Source organism: Ipomoea nil, unplaced genomic scaffold (assembly GCF_001879475.1).
Source record: "Ipomoea nil cultivar Tokyo-kokei standard unplaced genomic scaffold, Asagao_1.1 scaffold0765, whole genome shotgun sequence".
Lineage (NCBI taxonomy): Eukaryota > Viridiplantae > Streptophyta > Magnoliopsida > Solanales > Convolvulaceae > Ipomoea > Ipomoea nil.
The window spans coordinates 1-22,766 of NW_017617193.1; the positions used below are offsets into that span (position 1 = coordinate 1).

General features: G+C 32.0%; 30 non-coding genes across 30 annotated transcripts; all 30 read left to right on the forward strand.

Moving 5' to 3' along the window:
* The first annotated feature begins 157 nt into the window (after nt 1–157).
* TRNAV-CAC lies at nt 158–230 on the forward strand. The gene has a single exon. It is a non-coding gene; the product is annotated as a tRNA-Val (tRNA).
* A 1,074-nt stretch (nt 231–1,304) lies between these two features.
* On the forward strand, nt 1,305–1,374 carry TRNAV-CAC. Its single transcript has one exon. It is a non-coding gene; the product is annotated as a tRNA-Val (tRNA).
* Nucleotides 1,375–1,864: 490 nt separating this feature from the next.
* TRNAV-CAC lies at nt 1,865–1,937 on the forward strand. Its single transcript has one exon. It is a non-coding gene; the product is annotated as a tRNA-Val (tRNA).
* Nucleotides 1,938–2,446: 509 nt separating this feature from the next.
* On the forward strand, nt 2,447–2,519 carry TRNAV-CAC. The gene has a single exon. It is a non-coding gene; the product is annotated as a tRNA-Val (tRNA).
* A 508-nt stretch (nt 2,520–3,027) lies between these two features.
* On the forward strand, nt 3,028–3,096 carry TRNAV-CAC. The gene has a single exon. It is a non-coding gene; the product is annotated as a tRNA-Val (tRNA).
* Nucleotides 3,097–3,604: 508 nt separating this feature from the next.
* On the forward strand, nt 3,605–3,678 carry TRNAV-CAC. Its single transcript has one exon. It is a non-coding gene; the product is annotated as a tRNA-Val (tRNA).
* A 2,241-nt stretch (nt 3,679–5,919) lies between these two features.
* On the forward strand, nt 5,920–5,993 carry TRNAV-CAC. Its single transcript has one exon. It is a non-coding gene; the product is annotated as a tRNA-Val (tRNA).
* A 507-nt stretch (nt 5,994–6,500) lies between these two features.
* On the forward strand, nt 6,501–6,574 carry TRNAV-CAC. Its single transcript has one exon. It is a non-coding gene; the product is annotated as a tRNA-Val (tRNA).
* A 508-nt stretch (nt 6,575–7,082) lies between these two features.
* On the forward strand, nt 7,083–7,155 carry TRNAV-CAC. The gene has a single exon. It is a non-coding gene; the product is annotated as a tRNA-Val (tRNA).
* Nucleotides 7,156–8,247: 1,092 nt separating this feature from the next.
* Nucleotides 8,248–8,321, forward strand: TRNAV-CAC. Its single transcript has one exon. It is a non-coding gene; the product is annotated as a tRNA-Val (tRNA).
* Nucleotides 8,322–8,825: 504 nt separating this feature from the next.
* Nucleotides 8,826–8,899, forward strand: TRNAV-CAC. Its single transcript has one exon. It is a non-coding gene; the product is annotated as a tRNA-Val (tRNA).
* A 715-nt stretch (nt 8,900–9,614) lies between these two features.
* TRNAV-CAC lies at nt 9,615–9,688 on the forward strand. The gene has a single exon. It is a non-coding gene; the product is annotated as a tRNA-Val (tRNA).
* Nucleotides 9,689–10,197: 509 nt separating this feature from the next.
* Nucleotides 10,198–10,270, forward strand: TRNAV-CAC. The gene has a single exon. It is a non-coding gene; the product is annotated as a tRNA-Val (tRNA).
* A 509-nt stretch (nt 10,271–10,779) lies between these two features.
* On the forward strand, nt 10,780–10,853 carry TRNAV-CAC. The gene has a single exon. It is a non-coding gene; the product is annotated as a tRNA-Val (tRNA).
* A 509-nt stretch (nt 10,854–11,362) lies between these two features.
* On the forward strand, nt 11,363–11,436 carry TRNAV-CAC. Its single transcript has one exon. It is a non-coding gene; the product is annotated as a tRNA-Val (tRNA).
* A 509-nt stretch (nt 11,437–11,945) lies between these two features.
* TRNAV-CAC lies at nt 11,946–12,019 on the forward strand. Its single transcript has one exon. It is a non-coding gene; the product is annotated as a tRNA-Val (tRNA).
* A 508-nt stretch (nt 12,020–12,527) lies between these two features.
* Nucleotides 12,528–12,601, forward strand: TRNAV-CAC. Its single transcript has one exon. It is a non-coding gene; the product is annotated as a tRNA-Val (tRNA).
* A 507-nt stretch (nt 12,602–13,108) lies between these two features.
* Nucleotides 13,109–13,182, forward strand: TRNAV-CAC. Its single transcript has one exon. It is a non-coding gene; the product is annotated as a tRNA-Val (tRNA).
* A 508-nt stretch (nt 13,183–13,690) lies between these two features.
* On the forward strand, nt 13,691–13,764 carry TRNAV-CAC. Its single transcript has one exon. It is a non-coding gene; the product is annotated as a tRNA-Val (tRNA).
* Nucleotides 13,765–14,271: 507 nt separating this feature from the next.
* Nucleotides 14,272–14,345, forward strand: TRNAV-CAC. The gene has a single exon. It is a non-coding gene; the product is annotated as a tRNA-Val (tRNA).
* Nucleotides 14,346–14,854: 509 nt separating this feature from the next.
* Nucleotides 14,855–14,928, forward strand: TRNAV-CAC. Its single transcript has one exon. It is a non-coding gene; the product is annotated as a tRNA-Val (tRNA).
* Nucleotides 14,929–15,437: 509 nt separating this feature from the next.
* TRNAV-CAC lies at nt 15,438–15,511 on the forward strand. The gene has a single exon. It is a non-coding gene; the product is annotated as a tRNA-Val (tRNA).
* Nucleotides 15,512–16,015: 504 nt separating this feature from the next.
* TRNAV-CAC lies at nt 16,016–16,089 on the forward strand. The gene has a single exon. It is a non-coding gene; the product is annotated as a tRNA-Val (tRNA).
* Nucleotides 16,090–16,597: 508 nt separating this feature from the next.
* TRNAV-CAC lies at nt 16,598–16,671 on the forward strand. The gene has a single exon. It is a non-coding gene; the product is annotated as a tRNA-Val (tRNA).
* A 505-nt stretch (nt 16,672–17,176) lies between these two features.
* On the forward strand, nt 17,177–17,250 carry TRNAV-CAC. Its single transcript has one exon. It is a non-coding gene; the product is annotated as a tRNA-Val (tRNA).
* Nucleotides 17,251–17,757: 507 nt separating this feature from the next.
* On the forward strand, nt 17,758–17,831 carry TRNAV-CAC. The gene has a single exon. It is a non-coding gene; the product is annotated as a tRNA-Val (tRNA).
* A 507-nt stretch (nt 17,832–18,338) lies between these two features.
* TRNAV-CAC lies at nt 18,339–18,412 on the forward strand. The gene has a single exon. It is a non-coding gene; the product is annotated as a tRNA-Val (tRNA).
* Nucleotides 18,413–18,921: 509 nt separating this feature from the next.
* TRNAV-CAC lies at nt 18,922–18,995 on the forward strand. The gene has a single exon. It is a non-coding gene; the product is annotated as a tRNA-Val (tRNA).
* A 508-nt stretch (nt 18,996–19,503) lies between these two features.
* Nucleotides 19,504–19,576, forward strand: TRNAV-CAC. Its single transcript has one exon. It is a non-coding gene; the product is annotated as a tRNA-Val (tRNA).
* Nucleotides 19,577–22,588: 3,012 nt separating this feature from the next.
* On the forward strand, nt 22,589–22,661 carry TRNAV-CAC. The gene has a single exon. It is a non-coding gene; the product is annotated as a tRNA-Val (tRNA).
* The last annotated feature ends 105 nt before the right edge of the window (nt 22,662–22,766 follow it).

Here is a 22,766-nt window from a genome sequence, read left to right on the forward strand (position 1 = left end):
TTAGAAATGAGAATAAAAATCATAGTTAGTGTTTGGTTGACAACTTTATAAAAACACAAGTATGGATTTGATTAACCTATTATTAAAAATCACATTCCTATTTATAAACGGTAACATTCCGATTAGATTAGTAATAATAAAGTAGAAAGTGTAACTTGTCTGGGTGGTGTAGTTGGTTATCACGCTAGTCTCACACACTAGAGGTCCCTAGTTTAAACCTGGCTCAGACATGTAAATTTGCTTCTAAGCTCTTCGTTTTTTTACAAGGAAATTAGTGTTTGGTTGACAACTTTTTAAAACTCTAGATTTAATTACTTCTCGAATTAAAAATCGTATCATTCTAATTTAGTTAGTAAAAAGAAAATAAAAAATGTAGTTGTCTGGGTGGTGTAGTTGGTTATCACGCAAATCTAACACATTAGTGTCCCTAGTGCAAACCTGGGCTCAAACATGTTATTTTGCTTTCCACCTGTGTTTTTACCAGGAGATGTTTTAATTATATTGGTAAGTATTTTCCTTCTTAATTATACTTTGATAGATTTTAGTGTATGTTTCGTACATCAGTTTACACATTAGAAATGAGAATAAAAATCATAGTTAGTGTTTGGTTGACAACTTTATAAAACACAAGTATGGATTTGATTACCCTATTATTAAAATCACATTCCCTATTTATAAACGGTAACATTCGATTAGATTAGTAATAAGAAAGTACAAAATTGTAACTTGTTGGGTGGTGTAGTTGGTTATCACGCTAGTCACAACTAGAGGTCCCCAGTTCAAACTTGGGCTCAACATGTTAATTTACTTCTAAGCTCTTCGTTTTTTTACAAGGAAATTAGTGTTTGGTTGACAACTTTTTTAAACACACTCTGGATTTAATTACTTCTCGAATTAAAAATCGTATCATTCTAATTTAGTTAGTAAAAAGAAAATAAAAAATGTAGTTGTCTGGGTGTGTAGTTGGTTATCACGCAAATCTAACACATTAGTGGTCCTAGTGCAAACCTGGGCTCAAACATGTTATTTTGCTTTCCACCTGTGTTTTTACCAGGAGATGTTTTGAAATTATATTGGTAAGTATTTTCCTTTCTTAATTATACTTTGATAGATTTTAGTGTATGTTTCGTACATCAGTTTACACATTAGAAATGAGAATAAAAATCATAGTTAGTGTTTGGTTGACAACTTTATAAAACACAAGTATGGATTTGATTACCCCTATTATTAAAAATCACATTCCTATTTATAAACGGTAACATTCCGATTAGATTAGTAATAAGAAAGTAAAAAAAGTGTAACTTGTCTTGGTGTAGTTGGTTATCACGCTAGTCTCACACACTAGAGGTCCCAGTTCAAACCTGGGCTCAGACATGTTATTTACTTCTAAGCTCTTCGTTTTTTTACAAGGAAATTAGTGTTTGGTTGACAACTTTTAAAAACACATCTGGATTTAATTACTTCTCGAATTAAAAATCGTATCATTCTAATTTAGTTAGTAAAAGAAAATAAAAAATGTAGTTGTCTGGGTGGTGTAGTTGGTTATCACGCAAATCTAACACATTAGTGGTCCTAGTGCAAACCTGGGCTCAAACATGTTATTTTGCTTTCCACCTGTGTTTTTACCAAATTATATTGGTAAGTATTTTCCCTTCTTAATTATACTTTGATAGATTTTAGTGTATGTTTCGTACATCAGTTTACACATTAGAAATGAGAATAAAAATCATAGTTAGTGTTTGGTTGACAACTTTATAAAACACAAGTATGGATTTGATTACCCCTATTATTAAAAATCACATCCCTATTTATAAACGGTAACATTCCGATTAGATTAGTAATAAGAAAGTAGAAATTGTAACTTGTCTGGGTGGTGTAGTTGGTTATCACGCTAGTCTCACACACTAGAGGTCCCCAGTTCAAACCTGGGCTCAACATGTTAATTTACTTCTAAGCTCTTCGTTTTTTTACAAGGAAATTAGTGTTTGGTTGACAACTTTTTTAAACACACCTCTGGATTTAATTACTTCTCGAATTAAAAATCGTATCATTCTAATTTAGTTAGTAAAAAGAAAATAAAAAATGTAGTTGTCTGGGTGGTGTAGTTGGTTATCACGCAAATCTAACACATTAGTGGTCCCTAGTGCAAACCTGGGCTCAAACATGTTATTTTGCTTTCCACCTGTGTTTTTACCAGGAGATGTTTTGAAATTATATTGGTAAGTATTTTCCTTTCTTAATTATACTTTGATAGATTTTAGTGTATGTTTCGTACATCAGTTTACACATTAGAAATGAGAATAAAAATAATAGTTAGTGTTTGGTTGACAACTTTATAAAACACAAGTATGGATTTGATTACCCCTATTATTAAAAATCACATTCCCTATTTATAAACGGTAACATTCCGATTAGATTAGTAATAAGAAAGTACAAATTGTAACTTGTCTGGGTGGTGTAGTTGGTTATCACGCTAGTCTCACACACTAGAGGTCCCCAGTTCAAACCTGGCTCAGACATGTTAATTTACTTCTAAGCTCTTCGTTTTTTTACAAGGAAATTAGTGTTTGGTTGACAACTTTTTAAAACACACCTCTGGATTTAATTACTTCTCGAATTAAAAATCGTATCATTCTAATTTAGTTAGTAAAAAGAAAATAAAAAATGTAGTTGTCTGGGTGGTGTAGTTGGTTATCACGCAAATCTAACACATTAGTGGTCCCTAGTGCAAACCTGGGCTCAAACATGTTATTTTGCTTTCCACCTGTGTTTTTACCAGGAGATGTTTTGAAATTATATTGGTAAGTATTTTCCTTTCCTTAATTATACTTTGATAGATTTTAGTGTATGTTTCGTACATCAGTTTACACATTAGAAATGAATAAAAATAATAGTTAGTGTTTGGTTGACAACTTTATAAAACACAAGTATGGATTTGATTACCCCTATTATTAAAAATCACATTCCCTATTTATAAACGGTAACATTCCGATTAGATTAGTAATAAGAAAGTACAAATTGTAACTTGTCTGGTGTAGTTGGTTATCACGCTAGTCTCACACACTAGAGGTCCCAGTTCAAACCTGGGCTCAGACATGTTAATTTACTTCTAAGCTCTTCGTTTTTTTACAAGGAAATTAGTGTTTGGTTGACAACTTTTTAAAACACACCTCTGGATTTAATTACTTCTCGAATTAAAAATCGTATCATTCTAATTTAGTTAGTAAAAAGAAAATAAAAAATGTAGTTGTCTGGGTGGTGTAGTTGGTTATCACGCAAATCTAACACATTAGTGGTCCCTAGTGCAAACCTGGGCTCAAACATGTTATTTTGCTTTCCACCTGTGTTTTTACCAGGAGATGTTTTAAAATTATATTGGTAAGTATTTTCCTTTCTTAATTATACTTTGATAGATTTTAGTGTATGTTTCGTACATCAGTTTACACATTAGAAATGAGAATAAAAATCATAGTTAGTGTTTGGTTGACAACTTTATAAAACACAAGTATGGATTTGATTACCCCTATTATTAAAAATCACATTCCCTATTTATAAACGGTAACATTCCGATTAGATTAGTAATAAGAAAGTACAAATGTAACTTGTCTGGGTGGTGTAGTTGGTTATCACGCTAGTCTCACACACTAGAGGTCCCCAGTTCAAACCTGGGCTCAGACATGTTAATTTACTTCTAAGCTCTTCTTTTTTTACAAGGAAATTAGTGTTTGGTTGACAACTTTTTAAAACACACCTCTGGATTTAATTACTTCTCGAATTAAAAATCGTATCATTCTAATTTAGTTAGTAAAAAGAAAATAAAAAATGTAGTTGTCTGGGTGGTGTAGTTGGTTATCACGCAAATCTAACACATTAGTGGTCCCTAGTGCAAACCTGGGCTCAAACATGTTATTTTGCTTTCCACCTGTGTTTTTACCAGGAGATGTTTTGAAATTATATTGGTAAGTATTTTCCTTCCTTAATTATACTTTGATAGATTTTAGTGTATGTTTCGTACATCAGTTTACACATTAGAAATGAGAATAAAAATCATAGTTAGTGTTTGGTTGACTTTATAAAACACAAGTATGGATTTGATTACCCTATTATTAAAAATCACATTCCCTATTTATAAACGGTAACATTCCGATTAGATTAGTAATAAGAAAGTAGAAAATGTAACTTGTCTGGGTGGTGTAGTTGGTTATCACACTAGTCTCACACACTAGAGGTCCCATTCAAACCTGGGCTCAGACATGTTAATTTACTTCTAAGCTCTTCTTTTTTTTACAAGGAAATTAGTGTTTGGTTGACAACTTTTAAACACACCTCTGGATTTAATTACTTCTCGAATTAAAAATCGTATCATTCTAATTTAGTTAGTAAAAAGAAAATAAAAAATGTAGTTGTCTGGGTGGTGTAGTTGGTTATCACGCAAATCTAACACATTAGTGGTCCCTAGTGCAAACCTGGGCTCAAACATGTTATTTTGCTTTCCACCTGTGTTTTTACCAGGAGATGTTTTGAAATTATATTGGTAAGTATTTTCCTTTCTTAATTATACTTTGATAGATTTTAGTGTATGTTTCGTACATCAGTTTACACATTAGAAATGAGAATAAAAATCATAGTTAGTGTTTGGTTGACAACTTTATAAAACACAAGTATGGATTTGATTACCCCTATTATTAAAAATCACATTCCCTATTTATAAACGGTAACATTCCGATTAGATTAGTAATAAGAAAGTACAAATTGTAACTTCTCTGGTGGTGTAGTTGGTTATCACGCTAGTCTCACACTAGAGGTCCCCAGTTCAAACCTGGCTCAGACATGTTAATTTACTTCTAAGCTCTTCGTTTTTTTACAAGGAAATTAGTGTTTGGTTGACAACTTTTTTAAACACACCTCTGGATTTAATTACTTCTCGAATTAAAAATCGTATCATTCTAATTTAGTTAGTAAAAAGAAAATAAAAATGTAGTTGTCTGGGTGGTGTAGTTGGTTATCACGCAAATCTAACACATTAGTGGTCCCTAGTGCAAACCTGGGCTCAAACATGTTATTTTGCTTTCCACCTGTGTTTTTACCAGGAGATGTTTTAAAATTATATTGGTAAGTATTTTCCTTTCTTAATTATACTTTGATAGATTTTAGTGTATGTTTCGTACATCAGTTTACACATTAGAAATGAGAATAAAAATAATAGTTAGTGTTTGGTTGACAACTTTATAAAACACAAGTATGGATTTGATTACCCTATTATTAAAAATCACATTCCCTATTTATAAACGGTAACATTCCGATTAGATTAGTAATAAGAAAGTACAAATTGTAACTTGTCTGGTGGTGTAGTTGGTTAACATCACGCCAGTCTAACACACTAGAGGTCCCCAGTTCAAACCTGGGTTCAGACATGTTAATTTACTTCTAAGCTCTTCGTTTTTTTACAAGGAAATTAGTGTTTGGTTGACAACTTTTTTAAAACACACCTCTGGATTTAATTACTTCTCGAATTAAAAATCGTATCATTCTAATTTAGTTAGTAAAAGAAAATAAAAATGTAGTTGTCTGGGTGGTGTAGTTGGTTATCACGCAAATCTAACACATTAGTGGTCCCTAGTGCAAACCTGGGCTCAAACATGTTATTTTGCTTTCCACCTGTGTTTTTACCAGGAGATGTTTTAAATTATATTGGTAAGTATTTTCCTTCTTAATTATACTTTGATAGATTTTAGTGTATGTTTCGTACATCAGTTTACACATTAGAAATGAGAATAAAAATCATAGTTAGTGTTTGGTTGACAACTTTATAAAACACAAGTATGGATTTGATTACCCCTATTATTAAAAATCACATTCCCTATTTATAAACGGTAACATTCCGATTAGATTAGTAATAAGAAAGTACAAATTGTAACTTGTTGGGTGGTGTAGTTGGTTATCACGCTAGTCTCACACACTAGAGGTCCCCAGTTCAAACCTGGATTCAACATGTTAATTTACTTTCTAAGCTCTTCGTTTTTTTACAAGGAAATTAGTGTTTGGTTGACAACTTTTTAAAACACACTCTGGATTTAATTACTTCTCGAATTAAAAATCGTATCATTCTAATTTAGTTAGTAAAAAGAAAATAAAAAATGTAGTTGTCTGGGTGGTGTAGTTGGTTATCACGCAAATCTAACACATTAGTGGTCCCTAGTGCAAACCTGGGCTCAAACATGTTATTTTGCTTTCCACCTGTGTTTTTACCAGGAGATGTTTTAAAATTATATTGGTAAGTATTTTCCTTCTTAATTATACTTTGATAGATTTTAGTGTATGTTTCGTACATCAGTTTACACATTAGAAATGAGAATAAAAATCATAGTTAGTGTTTGGTTGACAACTTTATAAAACACAAGTATGGATTTGATTACCCCTATTATTAAAAATCACATTCCCTATTTATAAACGGTAACATTCCGATTAGATTAGTAATAAGAAAGTACAAATTGTAACTTGTCTGGGTGGTGTAGTTGGTTATCACGCTAGTCTCACACACTAGAGGTCCCCAGTTCAAACCTGGGCTCAGACATGTTAATTTACTTCTAAGCTTCTTTTTTTTTACAAGGAAATTAGTGTTTGGTTGACAACTTTTTAAAACACACCTCTGGATTTAATTACTTCTCGAATTAAAAATCGTATCATTCTAATTTAGTTAGTAAAAAGAAAATAAAAAATGTAGTTGTCTGGGTGGTGTAGTTGGTTATCACGCAAATCTAACACATTAGTGGTCCCTAGTGCAAACCTGGGCTCAAACATGTTATTTTGCTTTCCACCTGTGTTTTTACCAGGAGATGTTTTGAAATTATATTGGTAAGTATTTTCCTTCCTTAATTATACTTTGATAGATTTTAGTGTATGTTTCGTACATCAGTTTACACATTAGAAATGAGAATAAAAATCATAGTTAGTGTTTGGTTGACAACTTTATAAAACACAAGTATGGATTTGATTACCCCTATTATTAAAAATCACATTCCCTATTTATAAACGGTAACATTCCGATTAGATTAGTAATAAGAAAGTACAAATTGTAACTTGTCTGGTGGTGTAGTTGGTTATCACGCTAGTCTCACACACTAGAGGTCCCCAGTTCAAACCTGGGTTCAGACATGTTAATTTACTTCTAAGCTCTTCGTTTTTTTACAAGGAAATTAGTGTTTGGTTGACAACTTTTTAAAACACACCTCTGGATTTAATTACTTCTCGAATTAAAAATCGTATCATTCTAATTTAGTTAGTAAAAAGAAAATAAAAAATGTAGTTGTCTGGGTGGTGTAGTTGGTTATCACGCAAATCTAACACATTAGTGGTCCCTAGTGCAAACCTGGGCTCAAACATGTTATTTTGCTTTCCACCTGTGTTTTTACCAGGAGATGTTTTGAAATTATATTGGTAAGTATTTTCCTTTCTTAATTATACTTTGATAGATTTTAGTGTATGTTTCGTACATCAGTTTACACATTAGAAATGAGAATAAAAATCATAGTTAGTGTTTGGTTGACAACTTTATAAAACACAAGTATGGATTTGATTACCCCTATTATTAAAAATCACATTCCCTATTTATAAACGGTAACATTCCGATTAGATTAGTAATAAGAAAGTACAAATTGTAACTTGTTCGGGTGGTGTAGTTGGTTATCACGCTAGTCTCACACACTAGAGGTCCCCATTCAAACCTGGATTCAAACATGTTAATTTACTTTCTAAGCTCTTCGTTTTTTTACAAGGAAATTAGTGTTTGGTTGACAACTTTTTAAAACACACCTCTGGATTTAATTACTTCTCGAATTAAAAATCGTATCATTCTAATTTAGTTAGTAAAAAGAAAATAAAAAATGTAGTTGTCTGGGTGGTGTAGTTGGTTATCACGCAAATCTAACACATTAGTGGTCCCTAGTGCAAACCTGGGCTCAAACATGTTATTTTGCTTTCCACCTGTGTTTTTACCAGGAGATGTTTTGAAATTATATTGGTAAGTATTTTCCTTTCTTAATTATACTTTGATAGATTTTAGTGTATGTTTCGTACATCAGTTTACACATTAGAAATGAGAATAAAAATCATAGTTAGTGTTTGGTTGACAACTTTATAAAACACAAGTATGGATTTGATTACCCCTATTATTAAAAATCACATTCCCTATTTATAAACGGTAACATTCCGATTAGATTAGTAATAAGAAAGTACAAATTGTAACTTGTCTGGGTGGTGTAGTTGGTTATCACGCTAGTCTCACACACTAGAGGTCCCCAGTTCAAACCTGGGCTCAGACATGTTAATTTACTTCTAAGCTCTTCGTTTTTTACAAGGAAATTAGTGTTTGGTTGACAACTTTTTAAAACACCTCTGGATTTAATTACTTCTCGAATTAAAAATCGTATCATTCTAATTTAGTTAGTAAAAAGAAAATAAAAAATGTAGTTGTCTGGGTGGTGTAGTTGGTTATCACGCAAATCTAACACATTAGTGGTCCCTAGTGCAAACCTGGGCTCAAACATGTTATTTTGCTTTCCACCTGTGTTTTTACCAGGAGATGTTTTGAAATTATATTGGTAAGTATTTTCCTTCCTTAATTATACTTTGATAGATTTTAGTGTATGTTTCGTACATCAGTTTACACATTAGAAATGAGAATAAAAATCATAGTTAGTGTTTGGTTGACAACTTTATAAAACACAAGTATGGATTTGATTACCCCTATTATTAAAAATCACATTCCCTATTTATAAACGGTAACATTCCGATTAGATTAGTAATAAGAAAGTACAAATTGTAACTTGTGGGTGGTGTAGTTGGTTATCACGCTAGTCTCACACACTAGAGGTCCCCAGTTCAAACCTGGGTTCAGACATGTTAATTTAGCTTCTAAGCTCTTCGTTTTTTTACAAGGAAATTAGTGTTTGGTTGACAACTTTTTAAAACACACCTCTGGATTTAATTACTTCTCGAATTAAAAATCGTATCATTCTAATTTAGTTAGTAAAAAGAAAATAAAAAATGTAGTTGTCTGGGTGGTGTAGTTGGTTATCACGCAAATCTAACACATTAGTGGTCCCTAGTGCAAACCTGGGCTTCTAAGCTCTTCGTTTTTTTACAAATTAGTGTTTGGTTGACAACTTTTTAAAACACACCTCTGGATTTAATTACTTCTCGAATTAAAAATCGTATCATTCTAATTTAGTTAGTAAAAAGAAAATAAAAAATGTAGTTGTCTGGGTGGTGTAGTTGGTTATCACGCAAATCTAACACATTAGTGGTCCCTAGTGCAAACCTGGGCTCAAACATGTTATTTTGCTTTCCACCTGTGTTTTTACCAGGAGATGTTTTGAAATTATATTGGTAAGTATTTTCCTTTCTTAATTATACTTTGATAGATTTTAGTGTATGTTTCGTACATCAGTTTACACATTAGAAATGAGAATAAAAATCATAGTTAGTGTTTGGTTGACAACTTTATAAAACACAAGTATGGATTTGATTACCCCTATTATTAAAAATCACATTCCCTATTTATAAACGGTAACATTCCGATTAGATTAGTAATAAGAAAGTACAAATTGTAACTTGTCTGGGTGGTGTAGTTGGTTATCACGCTAGTCTCACACACTAGAGGTCCCCAGTTCAAACCTGGGCTCAGACATGTTAATTTACTTCTAAGCTCTTCGTTTTTTTACAAGGAAATTAGTGTTTGGTTGACAACTTTTTAAAACACACCTCTGGATTTAATTACTTCTCGAATTAAAAATCGTATCATTCTAATTTAGTTAGTAAAAAGAAAATAAAAAATGTAGTTGTCTGGGTGGTGTAGTTGGTTATCACGCAAATCTAACACATTAGTGGTCCCTAGTGCAAACCTGGGCTCAAACATGTTATTTTGCTTTCCACCTGTGTTTTTACCAGGAGATGTTTTGAAATTATATTGGTAAGTATTTTCCTTTCTTAATTATACTTTGATAGATTTTAGTGTATGTTTCGTACATCAGTTTACACATTAGAAATGAGAATAAAAATCATAGTTAGTGTTTGGTTGACAACTTTATAAAACACAAGTATGGATTTGATTACCCCTATTATTAAAAATCACATTCCCTATTTATAAACGGTAACATTCCGATTAGATTAGTAATAAGAAAGTACAAATTGTAACTTGTCTGGGTGGTGTAGTTGGTTATCACGCTAGTCTCACACACTAGAGGTCCCCAGTTCAAACCTGGCTCAGACATGTTAATTTACTTCTAAGCTCTTCGTTTTTTTACAAGGAAATTAGTGTTTGGTTGACAACTTTTTAAAACACACCTCTGGATTTAATTACTTCTCGAATTAAAAATCGTATCATTCTAATTTAGTTAGTAAAAAGAAAATAAAAAATGTAGTTGTCTGGGTGGTGTAGTTGGTTATCACGCAAATCTAACACATTAGTGGTCCCTAGTGCAAACCTGGGCTCAAACATGTTATTTTGCTTTCCACCTGTGTTTTTACCAGGAGATGTTTTGAAATTATATTGGTAAGTATTTTCCTTTCTTAATTATACTTTGATAGATTTTAGTGTATGTTTCGTACATCAGTTTACACATTAGAAATGAGAATAAAAATCATAGTTAGTGTTTGGTTGACAACTTTATAAAACACAAGTATGGATTTGATTACCCCTATTATTAAAAATCACATTCCCTATTTATAAACGGTAACATTCCGATTAGATTAGTAATAAGAAAGTACAAATTGTAACTTGTCTGGGTGGTGTAGTTGGTTATCACGCTAGTCTCACACACTAGAGGTCCCCAGTTCAAACCTGGGCTCAGACATGTTAATTTACTTCTAAGCTCTTCGTTTTTTTACAAGGAAATTAGTGTTTGGTTGACAACTTTTTAAAACACACCTCTGGATTTAATTACTTCTCGAATTAAAAATCGTATCATTCTAATTTAGTTAGTAAAAAGAAAATAAAAAATGTAGTTGTCTGGGTGGTGTAGTTGGTTATCACGCAAATCTAACACATTAGTGGTCCCTAGTGCAAACCTGGGCTCAAACATGTTATTTTGCTTTCCACCTGTGTTTTTACCAGGAGATGTTTTGAAATTATATTGGTAAGTATTTTCCTTTCTTAATTATACTTTGATAGATTTTAGTGTATGTTTCGTACATCAGTTTACACATTAGAAATGAGAATAAAAATCATAGTTAGTGTTTGGTTGACAACTTTATAAAACACAAGTATGGATTTGATTACCCCTATTATTAAAAATCACATTCCCTATTTATAAACGGTAACATTCCGATTAGATTAGTAATAAGAAAGTACAAATTGTAACTTGTCTGGGTGGTGTAGTTGGTTATCACGCTAGTCTCACACACTAGAGGTCCCCAGTTCAAACCTGGGCTCAGACATGTTAATTTACTTCTAAGCTCTTCGTTTTTTTACAAGGAAATTAGTGTTTGGTTGACAACTTTTTAAAACACACCTCTGGATTTAATTACTTCTCGAATTAAAAATCGTATCATTCTAATTTAGTTAGTAAAAAGAAAATAAAAAATGTAGTTGTCTGGGTGGTGTAGTTGGTTATCACGCAAATCTAACACATTAGTGGTCCCTAGTGCAAACCTGGGCTCAAACATGTTATTTTGCTTTCCACCTGTGTTTTTACCAGGAGATGTTTTGAAATTATATTGGTAAGTATTTTCCTTTCTTAATTATACTTTGATAGATTTTAGTGTATGTTTCGTACATCAGTTTACACATTAGAAATGAGAATAAAAATCATAGTTAGTGTTTGGTTGACAACTTTATAAAACACAAGTATGGATTTGATTACCCCTATTATTAAAAATCACATTCCCTATTTATAAACGGTAACATTCCGATTAGATTAGTAATAAGAAAGTACAAATTGTAACTTGTCTGGGTGGTGTAGTTGGTTATCACGCTAGTCTCACACACTAGAGGTCCCCAGTTCAAACCTGGGCTCAGACATGTTAATTTACTTCTAAGCTCTTCGTTTTTTTACAAGGAAATTAGTGTTTGGTTGACAACTTTTTAAAACACACCTCTGGATTTAATTACTTCTCGAATTAAAAATCGTATCATTCTAATTTAGTTAGTAAAAAGAAAATAAAAAATGTAGTTGTCTGGGTGGTGTAGTTGGTTATCACGCAAATCTAACACATTAGTGGTCCCTAGTGCAAACCTGGGCTCAAACATGTTATTTTGCTTTCCACCTGTGTTTTTACCAGGAGATGTTTTGAAATTATATTGGTAAGTATTTTCCTTTCTTAATTATACTTTGATAGATTTTAGTGTATGTTTCGTACATCAGTTTACACATTAGAAATGAGAATAAAAATCATAGTTAGTGTTTGGTTGACAACTTTATAAAACACAAGTATGGATTTGATTACCCCTATTATTAAAAATCACATTCCCTATTTATAAACGGTAACATTCCGATTAGATTAGTAATAAGAAAGTACAAATTGTAACTTGTTGGGTGGTGTAGTTGGTTATCACGCTAGTCTCACACACTAGAGGTCCCCAGTTCAAACCTGGTTCAGACATGTTAATTTACTTCTAAGCTCTTCGTTTTTTTACAAGGAAATTAGTGTTTGGTTGACAACTTTTTAAAACACACTCTGGATTTAATTACTTCTCGAATTAAAAATCGTATCATTCTAATTTAGTTAGTAAAAAGAAAATAAAAAATGTAGTTGTCTGGGTGGTGTAGTTGGTTATCACGCAAATCTAACACATTAGTGGTCCCTAGTGCAAACCTGGGCTCAAACATGTTATTTTGCTTTCCACCTGTGTTTTTACCAGGAGATGTTTTGAAATTATATTGGTAAGTATTTTCCTTTCTTAATTATACTTTGATAGATTTTAGTGTATGTTTCGTACATCAGTTTACACATTAGAAATGAGAATAAAAATCATAGTTAGTGTTTGGTTGACAACTTTATAAAACACAAGTATGGATTTGATTACCCCTATTATTAAAAATCACATTCCCTATTTATAAACGGTAACATTCCGATTAGATTAGTAATAAGAAAGTACAAATTGTAACTTGTCTGGGTGGTGTAGTTGGTTATCACGCTAGTCTCACACACTAGAGGTCCCCAGTTCAAACCTGGGCTCAGACATGTTAATTTACTTCTAAGCTCTTCGTTTTTTTACAAGGAAATTAGTGTTTGGTTGACAACTTTTTAAACACACCTCTGGATTTAATTACTTCTCGAATTAAAAATCGTATCATTCTAATTTAGTTAGTAAAAAGAAAATAAAAAATGTAGTTGTCTGGGTGGTGTAGTTGGTTATCACGCAAATCTAACACATTAGTGGTCCCTAGTGCAAACCTGGGCTCAAACATGTTATTTTGCTTTCCACCTGTGTTTTTACCAGGAGATGTTTTGAAATTATATTGGTAAGTATTTTCCTTTCTTAATTATACTTTGATAGATTTTAGTGTATGTTTCGTACATCAGTTTACACATTAGAAATGAGAATAAAAATCATAGTTAGTGTTTGGTTGACAACTTTATAAAACACAAGTATGGATTTGATTACCCCTATTATTAAAAATCACATTCCCTATTTATAAACGGTAACATTCCGATTAGATTAGTAATAAGAAAGTACAAATTGTAACTTGTCTGGGTGGTGTAGTTGGTTATCACGCTAGTCTCACACACTAGAGGTCCCCAGTTCAAACCTGGGCTCAGACATGTTAATTTACTTCTAAGCTCTTCGTTTTTTTACAAGGAAATTAGTGTTTGGTTGACAACTTTTTAAACACACCTCTGGATTTAATTACTTCTCGAATTAAAAATCGTATCATTCTAATTTAGTTAGTAAAAAGAAAATAAAAAATGTAGTTGTCTGGGTGGTGTAGTTGGTTATCACGCAAATCTAACACATTAGTGGTCCCTAGTGCAAACCTGGGCTCAAACATGTTATTTTGCTTTCCACCTGTGTTTTTACCAGGAGATGTTTTGAAATTATATTGGTAAGTATTTTCCTTTCTTAATTATACTTTGATAGATTTTAGTGTATGTTTCGTACATCAGTTTACACATTAGAAATGAGAATAAAAATCATAGTTAGTGTTTGGTTGACAACTTTATAAAACACAAGTATGGATTTGATTACCCTATTATTAAAAATCACATTCCCTATTTATAAACGGTAACATTCCGATTAGATTAGTAATAAGAAAGTACAAATTGTAACTTGTCTGGGTGGTGTAGTTGGTTATCACGCTAGTCTCACACACTAGAGGTCCCCAGTTCAAACCTGGGCTCAGACATGTTAATTTACTTCTAAGCTCTTCGTTTTTTTACAAGGAAATTAGTGTTTGGTTGACAACTTTTTAAAACACACCTCTGGATTTAATTACTTCTCGAATTAAAAATCGTATCATTCTAATTTAGTTAGTAAAAAGAAAATAAAAAATGTAGTTGTCTGGGTGGTGTAGTTGGTTATCACGCAAATCTAACACATTAGTGGTCCCTAGTGCAAACCTGGGCTCAAACATGTTATTTTGCTTTCCACCTGTGTTTTTACCAGGAGATGTTTTGAAATTATATTGGTAAGTATTTTCCTTTCTTAATTATACTTTGATAGATTTTAGTGTATGTTTCGTACATCAGTTTACACATTAGAAATGAGAATAAAAATCATAGTTAGTGTTTGGTTGACAACTTTATAAAACACAAGTATGGATTTGATTACCCCTATTATTAAAAATCACATTCCCTATTTATAAACGGTAACATTCCGATTAGATTAGTAATAAGAAAGTACAAATTGTAACTTGTCTGGGTGGTGTAGTTGGTTATCACGCTAGTCTCACACACTAGAGGTCCCCAGTTCAAACCTGGGCTCAGACATGTTAATTTACTTCTAAGCTCTTCGTTTTTTTACAAGGAAATTAGTGTTTGGTTGACAACTTTTTAAAACACACCTCTGGATTTAATTACTTCTCGAATTAAAAATCGTATCATTCTAATTTAGTTAGTAAAAAGAAAATAAAAAATGTAGTTGTCTGGGTGGTGTAGTTGGTTATCACGCAAATCTAACACATTAGTGGTCCCTAGTGCAAACCTGGGCTCAAACATGTTATTTTGCTTTCCACCTGTGTTTTTACCAGGAGATGTTTTGAAATTATATTGGTAAGTATTTTCCTTTCTTAATTATACTTTGATAGATTTTAGTGTATGTTTCGTACATCAGTTTACACATTAGAAATGAGAATAAAAATCATAGTTAGTGTTTGGTTGACAACTTTATAAAACACAAGTATGGATTTGATTACCCCTATTATTAAAAATCACATTCCCTATTTATAAACGGTAACATTCCGATTAGATTAGTAATAAGAAAGTACAAATTGTAACTTGTCTGGGTGGTGTAGTTGGTTATCACGCTAGTCTCACACACTAGAGGTCCCCAGTTCAAACCTGGGCTCAGACATGTTAATTTACTTCTAAGCTCTTCGTTTTTTTACAAGGAAATTAGTGTTTGGTTGACAACTTTTTAAAACACACCTCTGGATTTAATTACTTCTCGAATTAAAAATCGTATCATTCTAATTTAGTTAGTAAAAAGAAAATAAAAAATGTAGTTGTCTGGGTGGTGTAGTTGGTTATCACGCAAATCTAACACATTAGTGGTCCCTAGTGCAAACCTGGGCTCAAACATGTTATTTTGCTTTCCACCTGTGTTTTTACCAGGAGATGTTTTGAAATTATATTGGTAAGTATTTTCCTTTCTTAATTATACTTTGATAGATTTTAGTGTATGTTTCGTACATCAGTTTACACATTAGAAATGAGAATAAAAATCATAGTTAGTGTTTGGTTGACAACTTTATAAAACACAAGTATGGATTTGATTACCCCTATTATTAAAAATCACATTCCCTATTTATAAACGGTAACATTCCGATTAGATTAGTAATAAGAAAGTACAAATTGTAACTGGGTGGTGTAGTTGGTTATCACGCTAGTCTCACACACTAGAGGTCCCCAGTTCAAACCTGGGCTCAGACATGTTAATTTACTTCTAAGCTCTTCGTTTTTTTACAAGGAAATTAGTGTTTGGTTGACAACTTTTTAAACACACCTCTGGATTTAATTACTTCTCGAATTAAAAATCGTATCATTCTAATTTAGTTAGTAAAAAGAAAATAAAAAATGTAGTTGTCTGGGTGGTGTAGTTGGTTATCACGCAAATCTAACACATTAGTGGTCCCTAGTGCAAACCTGGGCTCAAACATGTTATTTTGCTTTCCACCTGTGTTTTTACCAGGAGATGTTTTGAAATTATATTGGTAAGTATTTTCCTTTCTTAATTATACTTTGATAGATTTTAGTGTATGTTTCGTACATCAGTTTACACATTAGAAATGAGAATAAAAATCATAGTTAGTGTTTGGTTGACAACTTTATAAAACACAAGTATGGATTTGATTACCCCTATTATTAAAAATCACATTCCCTATTTATAAACGGTAACATTCCGATTAGATTAGTAATAAGAAAGTACAAATTGTAACTTGTCTGGGTGGTGTAGTTGGTTATCACGCTAGTCTCACACACTAGAGGTCCCCAGTTCAAACCTGGGCTCAGACATGTTAATTTACTTCTAAGCTCTTTTTTTTTACAAGGAAATTAGTGTTTGGTTGACAACTTTTTAAAACACACTCTGGATTTAATTACTTCTCGAATTAAAAATCGTATCATTCTAATTTAGTTAGTAAAAAGAAAATAAAAAATGTAGTTGTCTGGGTGGTGTAGTTGGTTATCACGCAAATCTAACACATTAGTGGTCCCTAGTGCAAACCTGGGCTCAAACATGTTATTTTGCTTTCCACCTGTGTTTTTACCAGGAGATGTTTTGAAATTATATTGGTAAGTATTTTCCTTCTTAATTATACTTTGATAGATTTTAGTGTATGTTTCGTACATCAGTTTACACATTAGAAATGAGAATAAAAATCATAGTTAGTGTTTGGTTGACAACTTTATAAAACACAAGTATGGATTTGATTACCCCTATTATTAAAAATCACATTCCCTATTTATAAACGGTAACATTCCGATTAGATTAGTAATAAGAAAGTACAAATTGTAACTTGTCTGGGTGGTGTAGTTGGTTATCACGCTAGTCTCACACACTAGAGGTCCCCAGTTCAAACCTGGGCTCAGACATGTTAATTTACTTCTAAGCTCTTCGTTTTTTTACAAGGAAATTAGTGTTTGGTTGACAACTTTTTAAAACACCTCTGGATTTAATTACTTCTCGAATTAAAAATCGTATCATTCTAATTTAGTTAGTAAAAAGAAAATAAAAAATGTAGTTGTCTGGGTGGTGTAGTTGGTTATCACGCAAATCTAACACATTAGTGGTCCCTAGTGCAAACCTGGGCTCAAACATGTTATTTTGCTTTCCACCTGTGTTTTTACCAGGAGATGTTTTGAAATTATATTGGTAAGTATTTTCCTTTCTTAATTATACTTTGATAGATTTTAGTGTATGTTTCGTACATCAGTTTACACATTAGAAATGAGAATAAAAATCATAGTTAGTGTTTGGTTGACAACTTTATAAAACACAAGTATGGATTTGATTACCCCTATTATTAAAAATCACATTCCCTATTTATAAACGGTAACATTCCGATTAGATTAGTAATAAGAAAGTACAAATTGTAACTTGTCTGGGTGGTGTAGTTGGTTATCACGCTAGTCTCACACACTAGAGGTCCCCAGTTCAAACCTGGGCTCAGACATGTTAATTTACTTCTAAGCTCTTTTTTTTTACAAGGAAATTAGTGTTTGGTTGACAACTTTTTAAAACACACCTCTGGATTTAATTACTTCTCGAATTAAAAATCGTATCATTCTAATTTAGTTAGTAAAAAGAAAATAAAAAATGTAGTTGTCTGGGTGGTGTAGTTGGTTATCACGCAAATCTAACACATTAGTGGTCCCTAGTGCAAACCTGGGCTCAAACATGTTATTTTGCTTTCCACCTGTGTTTTTACCAGGAGATGTTTTGAAATTATATTGGTAAGTATTTTCCTTTCTTAATTATACTTTGATAGATTTTAGTGTATGTTTCGTACATCAGTTTACACATTAGAAATGAGAATAAAAATCATAGTTAGTGTTTGGTTGACAACTTTATAAAACACAAGTATGGATTTGATTACCCCTATTATTAAAAATCACATTCCCTATTTATAAACGGTAACATTCCGATTAGATTAGTAATAAGAAAGTACAAATTGTAACTTGTCTGGGTGGTGTAGTTGGTTATCACGCTAGTCTCACACACTAGAGGTCCCCAGTTCAAACCTGGGCTCAGACATGTTAATTTACTTCTAAGCTCTTCGTTTTTTTACAAGGAAATTAGTGTTTGGTTGACAACTTTTTAAAACACACCTCTGGATTTAATTACTTCTCGAATTAAAAATCGTATCATTCTAATTTAGTTAGTAAAAAGAAAATAAAAAATGTAGTTGTCTGGGTGGTGTAGTTGGTTATCACGCAAATCTAACACATTAGTGGTCCCTAGTGCAAACCTGGGCTCAAACATGTTATTTTGCTTTCCACCTGTGTTTTTACCAGGAGATGTTTTGAAATTATATTGGTAAGTATTTTCCTTTCTTAATTATACTTTGATAGATTTTAGTGTATGTTTCGTACATCAGTTTACACATTAGAAATGAGAATAAAAATCATAGTTAGTGTTTGGTTGACAACTTTATAAAACACAAGTATGGATTTGATTACCCCTATTATTAAAAATCACATTCCCTATTTATAAACGGTAACATTCCGATTAGATTAGTAATAAGAAAGTACAAATTGTAACTTGTCTGGGTGGTGTAGTTGGTTATCACGCTAGTCTCACACACTAGAGGTCCCCAGTTCAAACCTGGGCTCAGACATGTTAATTTACTTCTAAGCTCTTCGTTTTTTTACAAGGAAATTAGTGTTTGGTTGACAACTTTTTAAACACACCTCTGGATTTAATTACTTCTCGAATTAAAAATCGTATCATTCTAATTTAGTTAGTAAAAAGAAAATAAAAAATGTAGTTGTCTGGGTGGTGTAGTTGGTTATCACGCAAATCTAACACATTAGTGGTCCCTAGTGCAAACCTGGGCTCAAACATGTTATTTTGCTTTCCACCTGTGTTTTTACCAGGAGATGTTTTGAAATTATATTGGTAAGTATTTTCCTTTCTTAATTATACTTTGATAGATTTTAGTGTATGTTTCGTACATCAGTTTACACATTAGAAATGAGAATAAAAATCATAGTTAGTGTTTGGTTGACAACTTTATAAAACACAAGTATGGATTTGATTACCCCTATTATTAAAAATCACATTCCCTATTTATAAACGGTAACATTCCGATTAGATTAGTAATAAGAAAGTAGAAATTGTAACTTGTCGGGTGGTGTAGTTGGTTATCACGCTAGTCTCACACACTAGAGGTCCCCAGTTCAAACCTGGGCTCAGACATGTTAATTTACTTCTAAGCTCTTCGTTTTTTTACAAGGAAATTAGTGTTTGGTTGACAACTTTTTAAAACACACTCTGGATTTAATTACTTCTCGAATTAAAAATCGTATCATTCTAATTTAGTTAGTAAAAAGAAAATAAAAAATGTAGTTGTCTGGGTGGTGTAGTTGGTTATCACGCAAATCTAACACATTAGTGGTCCCTAGTGCAAACCTGGGCTCAAACATGTTATTTTGCTTTCCACCTGTGTTTTTACCAGGAGATGTTTTGAAATTATATTGGTAAGTATTTTCCTTTCTTAATTATACTTTGATAGATTTTAGTGTATGTTTCGTACATCAGTTTACACATTAGAAATGAGAATAAAAATCATAGTTAGTGTTTGGTTGACAACTTTATAAAACACAAGTATGGATTTGATTACCCCTATTATTAAAAATCACATTCCCTATTTATAAACGGTAACATTCCGTAACTTGTCTGGGTGGTGTAGTTGGTTATCACGCTAGTCTCACACACTAGAGGTTCAAATAGCAAATTTCGTATCACAGTGTAGTTGGGGTGGTAGTGCAAACCTGGGCTCAAACATGTTATTTTGCTTTCCACCTGTGTTTTTACCAGGAGATGTTTTGAAATTATATTGGTAAGTATTTTCCTTTCTTAATTATACTTTGATAGATTTTAGTGTATGTTTCGTACATCAGTTTACACACTTGAAGTATGGAGTATCAAATCCTAACTTACATAAGACACTTTCTAATACAAGGAAATTAGTGTTTGGTTGACAACTTTTTAAACACACCTCTGGATTTAATTACTTCTCGAATTAAAAATCGTATCATTCTAATTTAGTTAGTAAAAAGAAAATAAAAAATGTAGTTGTCTGGGTGGTGTAGTTGGTTATCACGCAAATCTAACACATTAGTGGTCCCTAGTGCAAACCTGGGCTCAAACATGTTATTTTGCTTTCCACCTGTGTTTTTACCAGGAGATGTTTTGAAATTATATTGGTAAGTATTTTCCTTTCTTAATTATACTTTGATAGATTTTAGTGTATGTTTCGTACATCAGTTTACACATTAGAAATGAGAATAAAAATCATAGTTAGTGTTTGGTTGAGTAAGTAAACGGTAACATTTGATTAGATAATTTGTAACTTGGGTGGTGTAGTTGGTTATCTAGTCTCAAGTTCAAATCACACTTCTAAGCTCTTCGTTTTTTTACAAGGAAATTAGTTGTCACCTCAGGTATCATTCATATCACGACTATGTTATGTTATTTACCTTCTAAGTACGTTTCGTTTTTACACATTCTGTTTGGTTGTAAACGGTAACACAATTTAATTGTCTCGAATTAAAAATGTAGTCATCAGTTAGTAAAAAGAAAATAAAAAATGTAGTTGTCTGGGTGGTGTAGTTGGTTATCACGCAAATCTAACACATTAGTGGTCCCTAGTGCAAACCTGGGCTCAAACATGTTATTTTGCTTTCCACCTGTGTTTTTACCAGGAGATGTTTTGAAATTATATTGGTAAGTATTTTTCTTTCTTAATTATACTTTGATAGATTTTAGTGTATGTTTCGTACATACAGTTTACACATTAGAAATGAGAATAAAAATCATAGTTAGTGTTTGGTTGACAACTTTATAAAACACAAGTATGGATTTGATTACCCTATTATTAAAAATCACATTCCCTATTTTATAACATTCCGGTAACATTTAGATTAGATTATGTAATAAGAAAGTCAAATTTGTAACTTGTCTGGTTATCACGCAAATCTAACACTTAGTTGGTTGTTATCACGCTAGTCTCACACACTTCCCCAGTTCCACCTCATTCACCATGTTAATTTTTACTTCTAAGCTCTTTTTTTTTTACAAGGAAATTAGTGTTTGGTATGACAACTTTTTAAAACACACCTCTGGATTTAATTACTTCTCGATATTAAAAATCGTATCATTCTAATTTAGTTAGTAAAGTTTAAAAAATGTAGTTGTCTGGGTGGTGTAGTTGGTTATCACGCAAATCTAACACATTATAGTGGTTAAACGCACACACACACATTCCCCTGTAAACCACCAGGATTGTTTGAAAGAAAGTCGTTTTTTAACTTAATTATACTTTGGATGATTTTAGTGTATGTTTCGTACATCAGTTTACACATTAGAAATGAGAATAAAAATCATAGTTAGTGTTTGGTTGACAACTTTATAAAACACAAGTATGGATTTGTCCCCATTCAAAAGGTCACAGATTTATAAACGGTAACATTCTCGATTAGATTAGTATGTAGTTGGTTATCACGCAAATCTAACACATTAGTGGTCCCTAGTGCAAACCTGGGCTCAAACATGTTATTTTGCTTTCCACCTGTGTTTTTACCAGGAGATGTTTTGAAATTATATTGGTAAGTATTTTCCTTTCTTAATTATACTTTGATAGATTTTAGTGTATGTTTCGTACATCAGTTTCACGCTGGAGTCTCACACAGTGTAGTTGGAGGACAGGTTTTTATAAAAAGCTCGTTTTTTTACAAGGAAATTAGTGTTTGGTTGACAACTTTTTAAAACACACCTCTGGATTTAATTACTTCTCGAATTAAAAATCGTATCATTCTAATTTAGTTAGTAAAAAGAAAATAAAAATGTAGTTGTCTGGGTGGTGTAGTTGGTTATCACGCAAATCTAACACATTAGTGGTCCCTAGTGCAAACCTGGGCTCAAACATGTTATTTTGCTTTCCACCTGTGTTTTTACCAGGAGATGTTTTGAAATTATATTGGTAAGTATTTTCCTTTCTTAATTATACTTTGATAGATTTTAGTGTATGTTTCGTACATCAGTTTACACATTAGAAATGAGAATAAAAATCATAGTTAGTGTTTGGTTGACAACTTTATAAAACACAAGTATGGATTTGATTACCCCTATTATTAAAAATCACATTCCCTATTTATAAACGGTAACATTCCGATTAGATTAGTAATAAGAAAGTAGAAATTGTAACTTGTCTGGGTGGTGTAGTTGGTTATCACGCTAGTCTCACACACTAGAGGTCCCCAGTTCAAACCTGGGCTCAGCATGTTAATTTACTTCTAAGCTCTTCGTTTTTTTACAAGGAAATTAGTGTTTGGTTGACAACTTTTTAAAACACACCTCTGGATTTAATTACTTCTCGAATTAAAAA